Genomic DNA, 18,699 nt, shown 5'->3' on the forward strand with positions numbered 1-18,699 from the left:
AAAAAAAAAAAAGAAATTCTAGGTTAGAAACCTCATCCAATATTACATAGGTGATCGAGTACAGAGTCAGAATTAAAATCAGCTTAACCTTAAGCTATGTGCCTAGTTTCTAGTCTGCAGTGCTCTCGTCCAATCAGGGAGGTGACTTAGTAGGCAATTATGGTTCTGCGTGATACATGGTCTGGGAAGAGAAAGGCAGGAGAGGTTAGGAACACATTAGAGGGGAAAGAAAACACTTTCTGGAAGAATTAAGGCCTAGCAGTTAGCCAGGATTGGGGGAAGAGTATCTGCGAAGGTCGGGAGGTGTGGAGGTCTGAGGGAGGCTGGTGGTGGGAAGGTCAGCAGGGCAGGACGCTGAATGCCTTTCTGACCATGATCTGCAATTCCCACTGGGATTTCAGTCGTCCACCATACATGTACATGGATGGTTCCCAATACATACTCTGAAATTTACTCATAGCTTGGTTTGGGTTACAATGTAAATGTTTCAGCCCCCAGCAGGTTGCACACATCTTATGCTCCAGACCTATGTCTCGTCATTCCTCTGCTCTTGAATGTAGCCAGCAGGGTTCTCTGCATCTGGCAGACACGGAGGAAACTGGCAGAAGACAGTATTCTATTAGATGGTGTGAAAGGTTGGCCACCTAGTGATTCTGTGTGTCCCTCCGAACAGAACGAAGGGGGAGTGTTTGCTGGCTGCTGCTGGTCCTGGGAGCAGTTCCACAGATTCCCCTGCGTGCTCCAGCGCCGGGTTGCTGTCTGTCGGGAGGAGACGGCCTGTCTGCCTCGCCTTGCCAGCTAAGCTTGGGAGGAGCCGGAGTGTGCTCCTGAAGAAAAGGAGAGCGAAGGAAACACCTAGAAGGAACAGAGGCTCTCCCATCTCTTTTATTCTGTCAGGGCCACAGTTATTCTCGGGATGCTGAATGTCTGGTCCTCTCAGATGCTTTTATTTTTATTATTTATTTATATTATGTTCAGTTAGCCACTGTATAAGTATATCATTAGTTTTGGACGTCGTGTTCAATATTTACATTAAGGTCTTTTCCCCTCCTATTTTGGTGGTAGTTTACTTATTTATTTTAAAAAGATTTTATGTATTTATTTGAGAGAGAGTGAAAGCGAGAGAGATCACAGAGCTCTGGAGAGGGAGAAGCAGACTCGCCACTGAGCAAACATCCTGACAGGGGGCTCGATTCCAGGACACTGGGATCATGACCTGAGCCAGAGGCAGTCACTTAACTGACTGAGCCACCTGGGCACCCCTTGGTGGTAGTTTAAATGAGCTTTTTCTTAACATATGTAACCATCTAACAAAATACATTTTCTTTTTTCTTTCTACTGGCTTCCAAAAACCGGCTCAGTCCACTAACTGGAGAATCTGAGTGCCTTTGTCAAAGTGAAATTGACCTAGATAAATTCTGTAAGTTTAATTTAAATCTGTGTGAAATCTATTGAGTATATGTAGATTTTATTCCAATACCTTTTGGAGTCCAGGGTTAAGAAATAAAGGTCTGGTCTAGGTGAGTATGAACCCACTACTTTCAGAGTCCTTTCAAATTCTTTCTTTAAAAACCTACATTTCTCGCTTGCATAAATCCTTTTAAAAGGGACTTAATAACAGGATCTTACTTCCTTGCCATATTCATTGTGAAATATCTCCATTCCTAACCACATTCTCCAACTGTAAAGCAGTAGGGGTGTGATCAATGTAATGAGCTCAATTTTCTCTAGCAGCTCTTTGTGCTGCCAGAAGGAAGAAGGAGGCTATTTTCTTGCAGCAAGAAATAGCCCCCTTTCATCTCAGTGCTGCACAAGGCAGCTCTCCACTGATTTCCTCAGAACGGTGAAAAGAACAGCCCAAGAGCCTTAGCATGAACTGTAAAGTCAGGCATTAACAATGCAGTTATGAGATCAGGTTTTGGAGTCAGACAGAGCTGGGTTCAAGTCCTGACTCTGGGTCTTCTTAGCTGTATGTTATGGGATAAGTTGCTTGACTCTTCTAAGCTTTAGTTTCCTTATTTGGGGTTATTTAGGAGTACCTGTGCCATTTTGAAAATTAAATGAGTTAATGAATGAAATGCATTGAGCAAGGAGCTTTATCACAATACTCGGTATTCAATTAATGTTGCTGTAATATATGGCAGGTGTTATTTACACAAATTTGAGAGGCTTTTTGGATGATTAATCTTCTCTGTACGCTAAAACTCCAAACCTTCCTCCTCCCTCTCTGCCTTAATGTCTGAACTTTCATTCCATTAGGAAGCAGTTCTAGTGCAAAGGAGCTTCCTTCTAATGGATGTTCTCTGATAACTGGAGTCTCTCTGGAATTGAACTTTAGCTAGAAAGGGTGATGAGGGCTTAACTAATTGTTCAACCCTTGCCTTAGAATCCATGTACTATTTCTATGGAAATCCCCCATAAGCCTACGAAACCTCCATATATCAAAAGTTCTTTCCATCTGCATTCCTTCCTGCCTCTCCTCTTATCCTTCTGACCGCCTTCTGGGACAAGAACTTCATTATCTCTTTTTCCCATGTTCACTCAGGAGGCTTTTGTCGTTGATAAGCTGGGTGCCTGGACCCTCTACCAGCTTCTGAAAGTGAAGGATAATTCCGTAGTGGGGTCATTGATTCCTGCCCCAACTCATGCCTATGCGGGAGTCAGCTCTTAGGACCTGATGGGGCTCAGTTTTTGTTCAGGGTTTTAAACAGGCCCCTTTCTGTCATGGCGCTCCATATGCCTTTACCACCACTGCCAACAGATGCTTCGGGCCCATTAGTTCACCCTTCGATCAGCCCTGTACCATTCATTTAATAAGGTATCTAAAAGTTTCTTTTGCAGTAGAAGCTTGTGCAGAAGAAATCATTTTGGTGATTCCAACACATCCTGCCCATATCCATCATTCCCCCTCACCCTCCTACTCTTATGTTCCTTGGATCAGTGCGTGAACCAATAAATAGATATCTGGGCAGCATCCATGGTTCCCCTCTTTCCCTATACCTGCCCAATCTCCAAGTTCTGTTGCATCACTCTCCACAATACTCCTTGACTTTATCTTTTCTCTTTCTGCACAGGCGTTGTCCTAGTTTAGGCCCCCTCATCTGTTGCCTGATCTCTGTGATGCTCCTGGACTGGCCTCTCTGTCTCCAGTCTTCCCCCATACATTGCAGTTGAAGTCATCTTTTGGAAGGACACATCTGATAATCAATGACCTCTTGTTATCTTCAGGATATACTCCATGCTCTTCAGTGGGACCTACATTGGTAGTGGGTCACAGAGAAGACCTTGGAATCAAGCACTTGGGTTCAAAAGGTGACTCTGTCATCGTCGCTGTGTTACCTTGAGTAAGTTGCTTTACCTTTGTTGGCCTCCATGATCTCATCTGCAAAATGGGGATAATGATGGTGCCACATAAGTTTGCTATAAAGATTAAGTGTGAGGATACATGTGGTGCACTTTGGACAGAGTCTGACACATGGTAAGCTTGCAGAAATATTAACTACTGTGACTGCTATGCAGTGAATTCTGATACCAAGAGCCGGCTGCAGACCCAGTTGGGGAATGTGTGTCAGAAGGAAAGGAAGAGGTGAGGAGGAGATCTGATGTATCATTTTGGCTAGAGATGGGAAGTAGAGGTTTCTTCCAGCACTTAAACCAAGAGTGAAAGGTGAATTGAATGGGTTTAAGAGCAATCCAAACCACTCTAGCTCTCGAGGAAGCCCAGCACGACCCAGAGGCACCAAGCCTGTAAAAATTGACAGTGTTTCTGAGCTACATAGATACTAATATTTTACACGTTTATAGGTGTTATCTTATTGCATCAAAACTTTATTATTTGGACTCTGCTGCTGTAAGCAAAGATAGCATGGATTTTTTAAAAACTTCCAATATATAAATTAAGTATAAGGAAAACAGTTGTGTTTCAAAGGATAGCTCTATTAGATTCTTTGTTATGCTTTCCATGCCCAAACTGTTTGAGACCTCAATAAACTGCCTCTCTGCCTGTCAAATAAATAAATAAGATCTTAAAAAAAAAAAACCAAAACTGCTTTGGGCTCCTAAGGGGTGCCCATTGTTCTAAAGGCCTAAGTTGAGATTTCTGGAAAACAAAATAGAACTAAGAATAGAGTCTATCAAGCCCAACTTACTCTCCCAGGTTTAGTATATAAATTAATTAGATATGGCCATTTCTACAGCCCTCCCTTATCTATTTATATGGGTGGAACCATTCATTGAAAACTGTGGGTCGCATACTGGCTCACTGAGGATAGAGGAGGCATACGCAGCAAAGGACGCCTCTGTACCCAACTCCTTCAACGGTACCAACCTTGGTTATAAGCTCACTCAATTAGTTTCAGATAGGATGGACTATTATGTTTTTCATGCCAAGATTTCTTGGATTTATCTTTCAGGAGGTTCCTGTTTTTGGTATGGTTCTAAATCAGTGGTTCTCAATCAAGGGCCTCCCAGGGGACATCTGGCCATATCTGAAGACACTTTTAGTTTCCACAGTTGGAGAGGTGGGTGGTACTGGCATTCATGGGAGCGGGCCCAGGATGTTGCTAACCCTCGTACACTGCACAGGATAGCCCCTCACTACAGAGAATTGTCTGGCAAAATGTCAAGGGGTTGATAAACCCTAGAATAGATGCTCTTGGCCTGACAGGGATAGTCTGGGCAAAAGTCCTCCTGATGTTCACCCTGAATATCTATCTGGAATATTTCTATATAAGACTCAGAGCACAGAGGCCTCCAGTGGGTTCTAGAAGCTACGAACACAGGCTTTTCTGGCCCTCCCCTAAATCCTCCCTCACTTGTTCATTGAGGCCCCAGATGATCCCATCAGGTCCCTTTCCACAATTTGAAATGAAATTTAAGTTGTTAATACACTTGGAAAGGACAACAAATTGACTTCGACTTTCAAAGACTAAGTGAGGTAGTTAAAATTTTCTTTTTAATTTTTTTAATATATTTTTTATAATTTTCTTGACAAAAAAATTTTGATGAGGTAGAGAGAACAAAAATCCTCTGGGTAGAGTTGCCAGATTTAGCAAATAAAAATACAGAAAAAATGTAAGTGTAAGTATGTCACAAGTATTGTATGAGACATATTGGTACTGAAAGGTTATTTGCTATTTATCTGAACTTCAAATTTAACTGAGTGTCCTATATTTTATCTGTCAACCTTTCCTCTGGGTGATTGGAAGAGCAAAAGATAGTTCTTGAAGGAGAGAAAAGAGGCAGAACAGTTTGAGATCTCTAAGATATATTGTATCCATGATAAATTTATAATCTTTCTGTTCCTGAGTTTTATCTTATGTAAAATGAGGATAATAATAATAGTAACTTACCTTATAGGGAGGATATGAAGATTAACTAATTAATATATGTAAAGTACTCAGAACAATTCCTGGCACCTAAAAATGCAGTTCATGTTAATTATTATTATTATTAGGACTGTTAGTATAAGTCCAAGGCAACTGGGTGCATCTTGGGTCTGCTGTGTTTGTTGTTTTGTTTTGTTTTTTGTTTTTTAATCCTTTGGACTTTAACTTTACTTTCATGATTTGGAAGGGTAGAAAAGGAGGAACTGGGTACTACTTTTTCCCAGAGAGTGATGCATGTGACTATTATTTGGCAGCAGTATTGGGTAGTAGAGTTTTCCAAGCCAGCGTGCTCATCTTGCCTCAGATACCTGCTTTGCCAAGAGAAGCATCTGCCTTTCAGAAGAGTTCTATGCCTAATTTCTGCCAGGAGCTATTGTGACAGCATTTGCATTCCTGCGTGTCTGATCCCAAGGTGAATCACAGTTGCTATGGAGAGAGAATTTACAACAAATTATCAGTACAAGATAATTCATGGGGCTAATTCTACAGTGGAGAAGAATGGTTAGGACTCTGAGAAGAGCAGCAGTTTTCCTCTGCTTATTATTTTCTCCCCCCATATATATATATATGCATGAAATACACACATACTGACATAAATGCAGCAAAGAGTTTCTTCTATACAGTTTTTTTAAAAATCCATTTTACATAGGTGTCTGAAATATTCTATTCTTTTCAGAAATCTCTGATAACTTCTTGTCGATAGAATGATAGAATTATGTGGCATCAACCAGCATTTGAAGGGAGAACCAGGGCAAGAGGGACCTAAAGGAAGCTGAGAAGGAAGGGGAAGAGGAGGAGGAGGGTTTTGTTCAAACAAATAAGTTTTACTGGCATCTAAAAACTAACCCCACTTTGAAACGTACTTTAATATTTATGCTATTGTTTTCTTTTTTACTCACTGCAGAATGAGGAACAAATCATAAGCACTTACTTTGGGGGAGACAGAGACCATCGTGTAGATCTTACAAAATCACTTCTTAAAATCTCTGTATTATGTTCCTCAAATATCTAGAGCCAGTCTTTGCATAAAATATCACAGCTTTGTCTATTACCTTCAATTCTGCAGCAGCCCAAAGAGATAGATAAGATATGCCACCACGTGCTGTTGTGGGAACGTGCCTATTACCATATTACCTCATGGTAGTATCTAAAAAATTCTTTCTTCCATTGGAATCTCTGACAAGCTGTTATTCATTTCCTTGATGTTAAATGAATGTGTGGGAGGAAGAGGAGGAGGGAGCACTGCCGCTGAGAATGAAGAGAAGGGGAGGGGGAGGAGGAGGGTGACTACAGGGAGGGAGCATTGACATTGAAGACAAGGGAAAAGACAGTTTCAAAATAGAAGGCTTGATGAACAGTGCAGAATTCTGGGAGTGAGACCCCTATTGGGAGCAGCTAGAAGAGTGACTAGAAGTCATCTTGATTAAGGTGACTACATGAAGTGTTATTTTGACACACATTTTTCTGCTTTCAACACATAGCCATGGCAGAGAAAAGAGAAAAGAAGAAAATTCAGAAGACCTAGCCAGGTTCAAAAACAGTTAAGACTAAAACAAATACTTTAATAGATACAGTAAATTGCAGTCTGAGTAGAATTAAAGAGAGTTCTAGAACACAGGTAGATAGTAAGGAAGAATTCACCTAGGAAATAGAACAAAAGGTAAAGAGATTTAAAAAGATGAAAAAGTTTTAAAAGACACCACTGCTAGACTAACAGTTTTCAATATTGTGCTAAGAGGATTTCCAGAGGAAAAGATGATAAAATGTTAGAGGCACAATATTTTAAGAGATAATATCTGAGAATTGTCCAGAATTCAAGAAAGACGCAATTCGATAGCAAAAACAAAAGCAAACACCCCAAAGCCAACCACACACACACAAAAACTAAAAAAACCGGATTAAAAATGGTCAGAGAAGGGTGCCTGAGTGGTTCAGTCTGTTAAGCAACTGCCTTTGGCTCAGATCATGATCTCAGGGTCCTAGGATCAAGTCCCATATCAGGCCACCTGCTCAGCAGGAGCCTGCTTCTCCCTCTCCTCCCTCCTTGTGCTCTCTCTCTCTCTCTCTACTCTCTCTCTCAAATAAATAAGTAAAGTCTTAAAAAAAAATGGTCAGAGGAACTGAATAGACATTTTTCCAAAGACGACACACAAACGTCCAATAGGTACATGAAAAGATGCTCAACATCACTTATCATGAAGGCAATGAAAATCAAAACCTTAATGAGACACCACATTACACCTATTAGAATTGTTGAAAAAAAAAAAAGATAAATGTTAGTGAAGATGTAGAGAAAGGGGAATGTTTGTACACTGTTGGTGGGAATGGAAATTGGTGCAGCCATTATGGAAAAGAGGATGGAGTTTCAGCCAAAAATTAAAATTGAAATACCATCTGATCCAGCCAGACCACTTCTGGGGTATATATTCAAAGGAAATGGAAACAGGATATTGAAGAGATTATTTATATTCTCATGTTCATTGCACCATTATTCACAATAGCCAAGGTGTGGAAACAACCCAAGCGTCCATTAGTAGATGAATAGATAAGATGGGAGATATATGTGCATATATGTATACATACATACATACATATATACATATCTATGTATACACACACACATGAAAAAGAAGGAAATCCTGCTGTTTCCAAAACATGGATGGACTTTGAAGGCATGATGCTAAGTGAGATAAATGAAACAGAGGAAAGACAAATATTGCATGTTATCACTTTTATGTAGAATCTTCAAAAAAGTCAAACCCTTAGAAACACAGAGTAGAAAAGTGATTGCCAGGTAGTAAGGAAGTAAGGAGTGGGGAAGTAGGGAATATTGCAAATATTTCCTATTCCTAAAAATATTTATCTATATCTGACAAAGGACTTGTATTTGCAATATAAAAAGAAGTCTCACAACTTGGAAAGAAAATTACCAACAAGACAACAAAAAATATTTTATGAAAGGCCTGTAAACCGATGCAAAGCTACCCAATATCATTAGATATTAAGGAAATAAAACAAATGAGGAAAGACCACTTTGCAAGGAAATACAACTTCATACCAAGAGTAACAACTGAAATTAAAAAGCCTGACAATACCAAATGTAAGCAAAGATGTAGAACAGTAATTCTCAGATGTTGCTGTTGGGAAAACAATACCATGTCTGTAGGTATTTTGCAAAACTGATGGTTTCTTACTAATTTTCATATAAAATTAAACATACACCTATCCTATGATTTCTCAGTATTTACCCAAGAGAAAGAAATACATATGTCCATAAAAACCTTTATGAGAACATTTATATTTTTTGTTTATAAAAACCCAGACATGAAAAAAATCCAAATGTCCTTCAAGGAAGTGATAAGTAAATCATAAATTTATAACTATAAATATACTTATAAATTTACTTATAAGTAAATCATTCTATCTCATCTTAAGGAATCCTGAACAGCCACGATTTTGCAAAAGAACATTTGGAGAACCTTGATTTCAAAATTTATTAGATTTTGATTTCAAAATTTATTTTGATTTCAAAATTATTTGAAATCTTGATTTCAAAAATTATTAGAAAGCTATAGTAATCAAAAGAATTCTTACAGGTGGACTTTTTTCAATAAATACAGTACCATAAATGTATTTTCTCTTTTTTATGCTTTTTAAATAACATTTTTTTCTCTAGCTTATCTTATTATAAAAATACAGTATATAGTACATCTAACATATGAAGTATGTGTTAATTGGCTGTTTTTAAAAGTAAGGTTTCCAGTCAACAGTAAACTGTTAGTTTAATTTCAAGAGAATCAAAAGTTATACGTGGATTTTGCACTATGTGGGGTGTTGGTGCTCCTATCCCCCATGTTTTTCAATGTTTAACTGTATTTTGTTGAGAATTTTCACATATTCATCAGGGATATTGATTTGTAATATCTTTGCCTGGGTTGGTATCAGGTTACTGATGGCTTCACAGAATGAGTGTGGAAGTATTCTTTCCTTTACAATTTTTTGAAAGAGTTTGAGAATTTGTTGTTAATTCTTCTTTAAACATTTGGTAGAATTCTCTAGTGCGACCATCCAGTCCTGGGAATTTTCTCTGTTAGGTTTTGGATTACTGATTGAATTTTCTTACTAATTATCAGTGTGTTCAGATGATCTCTTTCTTCATGAATAAGTTTTGGCAGATTGTGTGCTCTAGAAATGTATATATTTCTTCTAAGTTATTCAAATTGTGGGCATACAATTGTTCATATTCTCTTATAATTCTATTTCTGTGACATTTCTGATTTCAGTTATTTGAGACATCTCTCTTTTTTTCTTAGTCAATCTAGCTAGGGGCTTGTCAACTTTGTTGACCTTTTCAAGAAAACCAAGTTCTAGTTTTTGTTTTATTTCTGTTGTCCTATTGTTTGTTTGTTTCTATATTCTATTTCATTATCTCTGCTTTAATCTTCATTATTTTCCTCCTGTTAACTTTAGGGCTAGTGGTTCTTCTTGTTCTAATTTGTTGAAGTGTATTTAGTTTGTTACTTTAAGATCTTAGATCTTTCTTTGTTTGTAGCTTATGTTTTTATTGCTATAAAATTCCCTCTTGGCACTGCTTTTGCTGCATCTTCTAAGTTTCATTTTTATTTGCCTAAAGATATTTTCTAATTTCCCTTGTGACTTTTTCTTTGACGTACTCGTTGTTTAAAAGTGTGTTGTTTAATTCTGTATGTTTTTGTGGATTTCCCAGTTTTCCTTCTGCTATTGATTTCTAGTTTCACTTTACTGTGATTGGATAAGATATTTTGTATGATTTCAACCTTTACAAAAATTTATTGAGATTTATTTTGTGGCTGGAATTATTTTAAAAGAAGGACCACTAAGTTGCTTTTAGGGATTGCAAATGTAATTCAACTTATAGCAGAGTGGTATTCATAGAAATAGTCATTTTTGTTTCATCTCTAAGTGATGAATCTGGAAAGTATTACATAATCATGAATCACAAACACAAATCCCAAGTTAAGTCATCTATTCTACAACTTTTTACTCAATGAAAATCACGTATAAGGGCTATACTCATAGCCTCATAAGGTAATGTATTGGTCAGAGTGGCCTTAGTGGTCATTTAATGTGACCCCTTATGTTGCAGATGAAGAAACAGGGAGCCCTGTCTATTCCAAAGGAGTCCCAGATGAGCGTGAATTAACGATGGTTATAGCCTGTGTTACAACACACTGCTGATGGCTTTGAGGTCATCCCACTGACATCATCACCCATTTAGTTGGCACGTAAAATGAAATCTTTCTCAAAGTATTGTCAGATGTTTACCATATTTACATAGAGGAGAATTCAGAACTAAAGAAAAAAACACATTAAGCTTTTTAGAGCAATTCCAGGTTTACGGAAAAATTGATTATAAAGAGTTTCCATATATGCCCTTGTCCCCTCTAAACCTCCCCCTACTATCAAAATCCCCCACCAGAGTAATACACGTGTTAAAATTGATGAACTTACACTGACATGTGACCAGCACTGAAAGTCCTTAGTTTACATTAGGGTTCATACTTGGTGTTATACATTCTGTGCTTTGGGGGTTTTCTTCTTTCAATTGTGGTAAAAACATATGGCTTTTATTTATTAAACCATTTTTTAAGTGTACAGTCCAGTAGCATTATGTATATTCACATTGCTGTGAAGGAAAACTCTAGAAATTTTTCATCTTGCAGAATAGAAACTCTCTGCCCATTGGATGACACCACTCCTTTGTCCCTTCCCTAAGGCCCCTGACAACCACTATTCTACTTTCTATTTCTATAAATTTGACTACTTTAGATAACTCCTATAAGTGGAGTCATCCAGCATGTGTCTTTTTGTGACTGGCTTATTTTGTTTAACGTAATTTTCTCAAAGTTCATCCATGTTGTAACATATGTCAGGATTTTCTTCCTTTTTAAGCCTGAATAATATTCCACTGTATGTGTGTACCACGTTTTGTTTTTCCAGTCATCCTCAATCAATATTTGAGTTCCTTCCACCTCTTGGCAATTGTGAATAGTGCTGCCATGGACATGGGTATGCAAATATCTCTTTGAGTCATTGCTTTCAAGTCTTTTGGATATTCACCCCAAAATGGGATTGTTGGGTCACATGATAGTTCTATTTTTAATTTTTTAAAGTACTTTCAAACTGTTTTTTATAGTGGTTGCACCATTTTACAACCTCATTAATAGTACACAAGGCTTCCAATTTCTCCATCTCTTCATCAACATTTGTTATTTTCTGTTATTGTTATGTTGTTGATGATGATGATTTTGTAGTATTCATCCTAATGGGTGTAAGTTTTAGAACTTAAAACCTTTGATTTTCTCTATCACAGACTTCTTTCTTGTGATTGAACTTCCATGAATTTTGGCTATCTATTATGTTAGGGTTAACTGACAACTTCCTACTTAGTGTTTGAACAAAAATTCTATAGACAAAATATTGGGAAACACCGAAAGTCTACCTAAGCAAGAGAAAGGTTTGCAATATACTGTGTGTCAATGAATTATGCCAAAAAAGCAACAATGAAACTAGGTTTGTATAAAAGTGAGTATGCAATGCAAAATGTAAAATTTAAGAGAAACTGTTGGTGTTTCAGTGCAGATCATTATTAGATTGTGGAATGAATTACTTTATAGAAACATTTCTACTTTATAGAAAATATTTTCATAGCAAAAATTTCTAAACCACACATATTTCAAACAATAAAAATAAACAAAATAAAAAGAATAGGGGTCTTTGATCTACAGATCTGTATCTATAGTAGATGCAATTTAGCACCAAAGGAATTGCAAAAGGTATAAAATAAAAACAAGGAAAATGATTTTAGGTAGAAAAATAATAGTAACTAAAATTTGTGGAGCACTTACTGGATCCTAGTCACCCAGTGTTTGTATGCGTTTAATTATCACAGCTCTCTATAAAATAGGTTCACTATGTTTCTGTATTACAAATGAGTCTTACAGAATTGAAGTGATACAGTACTAGACAGCTCTGAAGAAGGGTCCAGCAGTCACACTCAGTCCAAACCCTGAGCCCTCACTTCCAACCACAGTGGGATCCTATGTCCCCATGAGGAAATAGTAAACAAGTATGTTCCTCCATCAGGAGAAAAGACTAAAAGCTAACTCCAAAATAATTGTCTGTATGCACATAAAGGGTTACGATAATTTTCTTTAAAAAGACAGGACAGATTATTTTGAGGTGGGAGGAAGACACATATAAACTCATGTTTTCTGGAGAAGAGTCCTGCAGGTGAGTAGTCCAGGATTTGGGATTTCCTTCCATATGTCTTCCTGCCACAGAGATGCCAGGTGTTCCTTAATTCCCTGTACTGATGCTGGGCTCTACGCATTCACATTTAAACATACAGACACATCTCAGAGGTAATACTGGGTATAATGGGAAAAACCTGGAACCCTTTCTAATCTGCTTCTTTCCTGAGCAGAACTCAGTGGTTTAACATTAAAAATTAGTACTGATTTGGCAGGACAGTAGAGTGTAAGTATAGTGGTCCTGAAACCAGACAACTTGGGCTGAGTCTGGATCTTCCACCCCGGGAAAGCTCTGTACCCACATATGCCTCAGAGCCCTTATCTATAAAGTGGTGTCCGTCATGGGGTAGCTGGAGGATTAAATGAGTCAATAGATGTAAAACCCGTCGCACGGTGCCCGGAATACGGTTAGTGCTGTTTCAATTTATCTGATGACTCAGATGGCAAAATTGAGAGCCATGGAGATTTGATTTCCAAGCATTGAAACCCAGAGGAGTTTGTCTGCCTGGTTTGGACTACTGATTACTTTTTACCTTTTCCATTGTGAACAGAAATGCCTTTAACCATTACCTTACGCTTGTCCTGTCTTTGTCTGTTGGGAGCAGATAACTCGTGTCATTAGTTTCATGGGTTCACAGATGGAGGATTGTACCCCAGGAGTTGTCCTTAGTGGAGTCTATCCAGGGCCTCCTGTGTCCCTGAGTTAGATGACCAAGAGAGTGAGAGGTGGGGTTTTGAAGTGGTAATAGACCGAAACTGTAATGAAACCCCCAAGTTCATCTGCTCGATGCCCACAGAGTCAATCACTGAGCCATGGAGGAGGCTGCAAGGGAAGGGTTTATTCCAGAGGCAGGCAAATGAGGATTCAGGAACAAGCCTCAGACTGCCTCTCAAAAGGAGGAGAGTCAGGGAAATTTAATGACAAGTGGGAAAAAAAGCCCGAGTAAAAAGTTGTGGCTGCATGTGTTTGTCCCTTAATGGGGACAAACTTCGGTTACTGGTCTGCCTCTGGTCTTAGGTCTGTGGTTACAAAGCAGAAGGGACTTTGCAGATGTAATTAAAGTTACTAATCAGCTGACCTTAAAGTAGGGCAATTATCCTGGATTGCACATAAGAACCCAACGTCATCCCACAAATTCTTGAAATGAGAAGAGGAAGGCAGAGGGATTCAAAGTATGAGAAAAAACTCAACTCACCATTACTGGCTTGAAACTGGAGGGGGCCGTTTGGGGACCATGAGAAGGAAATGAATTCTGCCAACAGCCCAGATGATTCTGGAAGCAGATTCTCTTCCTAGAGCCTCCAGGCAAGAGCCCAGGCCAACTAACACCCTGGCTGTGACCTCGTGAGACCCGAAGCAGCTGCATCTCCTGAGCTTCTGACCTGTAGAACTGTAAGGTGACAAATTAGTGTTGTTTTAAGCTGCTAGGTTTGTGTTCATTTATCGCAGTAGCAATAGGAAACCAATACACCAGGTATTAATTATGTATGTTAAAAGCAGTAGACCATTTTCTTCAAAAGAAATATTTGGATCACCACAGAGCTCCTTTGGTCCTTTGTAAGGTATGGTTACAAGGCGCCTTCCTTTGAAGTAACCCCTGAAGACACTTGCACGGCTTCAGATGTAGATGCCCCACGACTGAACCTTGCTGTCCGTCCCAACACTTACTCCAACATGCTCATGTGCTGTTTCATGTCTCCAGCATTCCCACCTAACTCAACGAGGGCAGAAGCCAATTCTCCTTCAAAACACAGTATTAGTGGAAGGTAGGCACTCGATGAATATTTTTTTTTGAATGAATGCTAAATGTGTTTGACAACAAAGGTCTCTAGAGGATGATATTGACCAGGGGGAGAGGCAGAGCAAAGAGCCAAGGGTAGGTCAGAGGCTGAGATAGGGGAAAACAACAATTTGCAAGGACAAAGGAATGCAGAGTTTAATACTCAGATAATTACTGTTGGTTTAGAAAATTTTCCTTGATAGATTTTTCCTACCCGCACCACTAGCAATATAAGTTTCGGGAAGTAGGCTGACCATTGCATAAGTGGCTTGTGAAATATCACTTAGTAGCTTACATTCCCAACAAGTTGAATAAATATGTTTGTGTGTAGTTAACCGCCTCCCCCCCCCACCAGGATGCTTCTCCTGGCTCCCCCATGCTGGGCTCAGAACTGGTGTTTAGTAATCGCGTGGCGACTGACTCCTCTGGGAATGGAATGCCCCGCTGCTGATGCTCTCCATGAGAAGACGAGCTGGAAGACAGACAGGAGCGTGGTCCCAGGACCTCAGTGCTAAAGCCAAGAGCCTTGAGATGGCGGGTGAGGCTCTGGCAGGAGAATGTGGGCAGCTTCATTGCACAAAGGCAAGGCAGAGGCATGGGTTTTGCAGACGTCATCCAGGAAAGCAAGCCTAGAGGAGTAACAAGCAACTGGGGGAAATCATTAAAAAAAAAAAAAAAAAAAAAAAAAACCCGAAACAAAACTAAACAATTTTTTTATGAAAACTGACTCGGTCTTGCAAACCAATTAAATAAATGGCAGCGCGTTTTCTAGTCCCAGTGCTGGAGTTGCTATTTTGGTCACTGTAATTGAGAGTAAAAATAATCTCAGCTGTGCCTGAAACACAGCCACCAGAGACTCTATTTTAAATGATGTAGAAAAACACGAGGTGCCCGTGAACCCTGAAGAGCCGGCCTTCTAGGGATGGTGACTGGCTCGGTCCAGTCCCACCGGCCGTTCCGTGCAGTTTGCAATTTCTTGTTAGTAAATTCGATTGACCCTGTGCTTCCGGGGTGCTGGGGGCCTCCAGGACGAGGGAGTGCACAGAACAGCACCCTGTCATCAGGAATGCAGTTAATGATGTGGGTTTAGTTTGCAAATTTGGGTCAGCCATTTTGCTGTTCGGGGTCAGAGCTTCTTGCTGAAAAAACAGCAGAAGAGCCCAAGAGGAGATGACAAATAGAGAAACTTGGGAGTGGTTGCCTTTTTAAACCAGCTTCTGGACTCATATGGGGACTTGATGATTTTGTCTACTTTCCATGTACTCTGTATTTTATTGCTGGGTTTGGCAAGAAATACAGAGGCAGAGACAGATTTTGTGGAGCTTGAACCTTAAGCCATGGTGGAGGTCTCTTTAAGAAAAGGAATATGAGGGGTGTCTGGGTGGCTCAGGCAGGAAGCATTTGTCTTCCGCTCAGGTCCTGATCCCAGGGTTCTGGGATGGAGCCCCACATCGGGCTCCCTGCTTAGCAGGAAGCCTGCTTCTCCTTCTCCCACTTCCCTGTTTGTGTTCCCTCTCTCACTGTGTCTCTCTGTCAAATGAATAAATAAAATTTTTATGAAAAAAAAAATAAATTAAAAAAAAAAAGAAAAGGAATATGAAAATATCTAGTTGGGCGAATTTGCAAAAAGATACACACTGCCCCTCACAGAGGCCAGGGAGGGCCTTGCGCAGGAGAGCGGCCCTAAATCTTAAGCTTCCCCACATCCCCAGTAAACCTACTTCTGTGTCTGTAGAAGGGGGGATTCGTATGGCTTCTCTGGGAAGAAAGGGAAGTGGCAGGAACCACAGGAAGTGTTGGTCGAAAAAGACCTTAAAATCTGAAATAAGGCTCAGAGAGGGTAAGTCATGCTCAGTGTCACACAGAATTAGCCTTTGAATTAGCTTCTGGTAACTGCAGGTTTCTGGCTGATGTTTGTGCCCTATCTCAGAACACCTTGTAAAACCAGAGAAACGGTAGGAGTAAATGTATTGCAGTTTATTTGACCATCTAGAGGTATACAGAAGGCCATCAAGAGGCACCAGTCGTGACTCCACGACTCAATCAGGTCTCTGAGAGAGGGAGAGCAGGGGGTTTTACATCACTCCACCCTTCCCCCTGTCCTGTTTCCAGAGGCTTACAAGGTGTGAGCGCACACCTTTAAAAAAAAAAAAAAATCCAAAGTACAAAATGACATTCATACCCCATAATGTTGTCCTCTTGTCCCTTTCAAAATAGGTTCGTACTCCAAATGGCAGCTACTGCTGTAGCCATTTTTGGAAACACGATTTTGGGGTAACATTTTGTCAGTTTGAGTCACCCAAAAAAGTCTAAGCCTCAGGGTGATTTTGTGTCTTCCTCCCTCCTCCTCTTTTCCTCTACCTTCTCCCTTCCTTCCTTTTTTCCTTCCATCTATATTTTTAAACTTTAAAAAAATATATATAGTTTTTCTACTTGCTTTGGTGCTTAGTGATTTTGGGATGTTTCTCCAAATCAAGGCCATGATTAAAGATTTAAGATTTGGGGGGTGGGCGCCTGGGTGGCTCAGTGGGTTAAATATCTGCCTTTGGCTCAGATCCTGATCCCATTCGACTCACTTTCCAGCGGGGAGCCTGCTTCTCCTTCTCCCGCTGCCTGCAGCTCCCCCTGCTTGTGCTCTAGCTCTCCCTCTGTCAAATAAATAAAACAAATAAATAAAATCCTTTAAAAAAAGATTTAAGATTTGCATATCATAAAAATATTAAAAATTTTATACAGAGTTTGAAGAAGAGTACTCCTCCCCCCACATAAATCCTATGGGGGGAGATGAAACAATGAGTCATAATTTAAAGCCAAGGTAGGGCTAAGTGATGTGTTCTTACACTGAAAGGCACCAGGTAAGGGGGAGGGACGGAAAATGGCCAGGTTTTGTGTGGGACGGTTTCATGCACATTCTTGCATTTACTCCTCCAACCTTGCGACAGACCCCGCACACCCCTGTTACTGTCAGGCCGAGTGGGGCCCTGAGAAGCTGAACTCTGAGTGTTAAGAGTTGAGTTTTGAACCGAGAGTCTGCTGGTTCCGGAATCAATACTCATTCCCGGACCACCACCCTCTACCGCATGCGGTCCTTCAGCCACTGCTACCAATGTCTGTGCAGAATTGGAGGAGGGTCTGTCTACCTTTGCGCCCCAACCTCATTACAGTGGGGGGTCATGGAATCAACACCAGGGAGGTGTGGACCAATGCCACCCAGCATCCTCTGAGGATTGTTGAGAACCAGCGGCCACTCACGAACTGCTCTGGAGAGAGAGGTAAGGGGTGTTCTTTTCCCCACCACGGAATGGCTAAAAGGCTTTTTGCGTCTCTTATCAGTTTCTTCCTCTCTTCCCCAACGCCCCGCGTTGGGCTCTTTTCTCAATGATCCACGTCCCTCTCACCTCCACCCACTTTTGCCTCCTGAATAATCTGTGTGAGCACCCAGACACACTGCTTTTCACTTCACCTCAACATCGGCGGTACTCCCATAGCTGCCCTCGGCACTCTGGCACACCTCCCATTCTTGATTTCATCCGAATAAGCAACATAAGCAGTTACCAGCAACAAACATCCGGAGCCTCCCCTCAACAACCAGGTTCTTCCTCCTCTTACACAGAAGTATGATGATGATAATTTTGAGGAGACATTTGGACATTGCTGTACTAATATTCCCAGAGATTAGACCCCAGAACATTTAGGTGAATTTTATTTTAAGGACTGGTCCTTGGGCTTTCTGTACATATATATATTTTTAAAATTTTCACCCACATTATTTATCTTGGAGTTGTCGTGTACTTCAACAAAGGTCTTTGGGAGGATGGCATCTCTTCACTTCCTGCCAAGATTTAGCAGGTAGGGAGCTTGTGGGCTTTATCCTTAGGTAGAGTTGGGCTTGAAGGAGCAAGGTCTATCAGCTGATTGGCTCTGAAGTCTAGAGAAAACCACTTAACTTCGCTGAGTCTCTGTTTCCTTATCTGAAAAATGGAGCCAGGAGCACTGGGTGTTCTACGCAAACAACAAATCATGGAACACTACATCAAAAACTAATGAGGTACTGTATGGTGACTAACCTAACTAACATAATAAAAAAAAATGAACAATGGAACCATCATAGCTATCTTACAGGTCTGTGTTAGTTGGATCAAAGTTTGACTCTTGTTCTGCCATTTACTAACTTCATGGTCCTGGGCAAGTGGATTTCTCTCAGCTTTTTACTTCCTGGCTTTTATGGTATTTTATATA

Source organism: Mustela putorius, unplaced genomic scaffold (assembly GCF_011764305.1).
Source record: "Mustela putorius furo isolate JIRA1106 unplaced genomic scaffold, ASM1176430v1.1 tig00000179_pilon_pilon_pilon, whole genome shotgun sequence".
NCBI classification, from domain to species: Eukaryota; Metazoa; Chordata; class Mammalia; order Carnivora; family Mustelidae; genus Mustela; species Mustela putorius.